Below are 2,917 nucleotides of genomic sequence, written 5' to 3'. Positions count from 1 at the left end.
TAGATTCCTCTACAACTAAGGTATTTTTGTTGAATACTCTATGGGCACGGGTATTGCTAGAGTACCCAAGAAAAATGTCTTCATCTGATTTTTCATCAAATTTACCTTTGGAGTCTTTGGTATTTAAAATGAAGCATTTACAACCAAAAATTTAAAAATAGTCAACTTTAGGCTTCTTTCCAAAATATAACTCATAAGGTGTTTTAGATAAAAAATTTTGAATTAAAACATGATTTAAAACATAACATGCATTATTCACAGCTTCAGCCCAAAAGTATTTAGATAGAGAATATTCATTAAGCATAATCCGGGCAGTCTCTTGAAGAGATCTATTTTTTCTTTCAATAACCCCATTGGATTGGGGTGTTCTAGGAGCAGAGAAATTATGAGTGATTCCTTCATCATCACAATATTTCCCAAACTGGTTTGAGTTGTCAAACTCACTATCATGATCACTTCTTATTGTAGTGACCAAATAGCCCTTTTGGTTTTGGATTTTCTTACACAGTTTTGAAATTCATCAAAAGCCTCATTTTTATGTCTAAGAAAATAAGTCCAAGTACATCTAGAATAATCATCAACAATGATAAAAGTGTATACTTTTCCACTCAAACTTGAAGTAGGGATAGGGCCAAAAAGATCTAAATGGAGAAGTTCAAGTGGTCTAGTAGTTGAAACAATGTTCTTAGATTTGTGAGAAACTTTAACTTGTTTACTCTTTTGGCATGCATCACAAAAATGATTCTTGTCAAACTTTAGTTTAGGTAAGTTTCGAACAAGATCCTTGGAAGCTATTGATTGAATCAACTTGAAATTTATATGTCCAAGTTTTCTATGCCAAACACTTGAATCTTCATAGGAACCTAAGCAAGTATTGCTAGAACTAGCTTCATCAATGATGCAAGTATATATATTGTTATTTCTAGTTCCTTTCAATACTACTTTATTATTTGTATCCATAACTAAGTAATGTGAAACATCAAAACTTACTTTATATCCAACATTAAATAGTTGACTTACACTAAGTAGGTTGTAGGCAAGTTTGTTTACTAGATAGACGTTTGAGATGAGTACCTCCTATATTGATATTTTTAATGTCAATTATCTTTCCTTTGCCATTATCTCCAAAGGTCACCCATCCTCCATCATACTTTCTCAACTTTGTGAATAACTTTGTATTTGCCGTCATATGCTTGAAGTATCCACTGTCGATATACCATTCTACTTGGCCTTTGCTCTTCAAGCATACCTACAAAACAAAGTTTACACATGCATTGGTCCCCATAATCTCATGGGTCCATCGTTATTAGAGTTGAGAGATTCCTTAGGTACCCAAACTTTCTTATATTTGTGATCATTGTTTGAACCATAGTTTATGTCTGGAACATAGTTCTTGGGTCGTTGGTACCTAGGGTCACAAATATCAAATGGAGATGGTGCCCTTTTCTACCTTTGTGATCTTTGCCAATCAAAGGAGTTTTGAGTCCTTCTACCTCTTTGGAATCTTTGATGGTCATAAGGTCTATATGAGTTATACTTCATATATGGCCTATGGTTTGGTTGAGGTCTATAGCTTCTTTCCATTGTGTATGGAGCTTGAGGTCTATGAAATTGTCTTTGGGGTCTTTGAGGTCTTTGAGGCCTTTGAGGTCTTTGGGGTATATATTCCGTTTGAAGCCTATTCATTCTTAAAGAAGTATATTGCAATGCATGATACCATTGATTTCTATACCTTTGGTTTTTGTACCCTTGTTTTCTTGAAGAGGGAGCATGAGAAATTGATGTTTGACCTTGATGTGTTCTTCCCTCTTCTATGTACACCATTTTCTCTTTACCTTTGGCATGATATGGGATTCTCCCATTATAGCCTAGTCCTTCCTTATCTTGTAGTGATATTTGAGGTGTACCAAGAAGAGTGTCTAGGAATTTTTGTCCCTTGGTGAAGATAAGCAAGGTAGACGTTAATTCCTCCTTTTCTCTTTCGAGTTGGGCAATGTAGATACGTAGATCATCTATTTTATTATGCAATTCTATCACTTCTTTTTCTAAAATGGAGTTTGAAGCTTCAAGTTTGCGGCTTGCCTCATAGAGAGCTTCAAATCCCTTTTCAATATCATTTTCATCAATGTCATTCGTATCTATTTCTTCAATTGAATCACTATATTTAGAATTAGAAGTGAGATAGGCTGAACTTACCTCTATGTCATCTTCTGTTGCCATGAGAGCTAGATTTGTGACTTCTTCATCAGAATCTCCCACTTCTTCTTCTTCACTTGAGTCCCATGAAATTTCAGTGGCATATGCTTTCTGCTTATCTTATCCTTTTGGGCACTCAGTTCTGAAGTAGTCAGACTTTCTGCTAGCAGACAATATCTTTCTTAGAAGAAAGAGTTTGTCTTTGGATAAATTCTTACCTTTGTTTGCTTGTCCCTTATTGAAATATTTTTCTCCTTTCTTTTTGAGGAATTTCTGAAATTTCTTGGTAATAAGAGACATTTCCGTTTTTGAAAGATTGATGTCCTCTTCTTCATTACTCTCTTCATCAGATGGATTAGTGGTCTTGAGAGCTATGGTCTTCTTCTTTGGTTATTTTATTTTTGACCATCTTTCATCTTTATTCAATTCGACTTCGTGAGTGAGAAACGATCCAAGCAGTTCATTCAGGCTCACTTTGTCGAGGTCTTTTACTTCCTTTATGATCATTACCTTTGGTCTCCACTTGGGGGGAAGTGACCTGAGAATTTTTCTTCCATTTTCGGACTTGGTATATATTATACCTAAGCCCTTCAACTTGTTGGTGATGTTAGTAAAACTCAAAAACATATTTGAAATATTCTCATTTTGTAACATCTTAAACAATTCATATTCATGTACTAGTTTATCAATTTTGGATTCCTTCACATGTGAAGTCCCTTCA

The sequence above is a fragment of the Telopea speciosissima genome, chromosome 8, assembly GCF_018873765.1.
Source record: "Telopea speciosissima isolate NSW1024214 ecotype Mountain lineage chromosome 8, Tspe_v1, whole genome shotgun sequence".
In the NCBI taxonomy this organism is placed as follows: domain Eukaryota; kingdom Viridiplantae; phylum Streptophyta; class Magnoliopsida; order Proteales; family Proteaceae; genus Telopea; species Telopea speciosissima.
Note: the sequence above shows the minus strand (reverse complement) of the source record.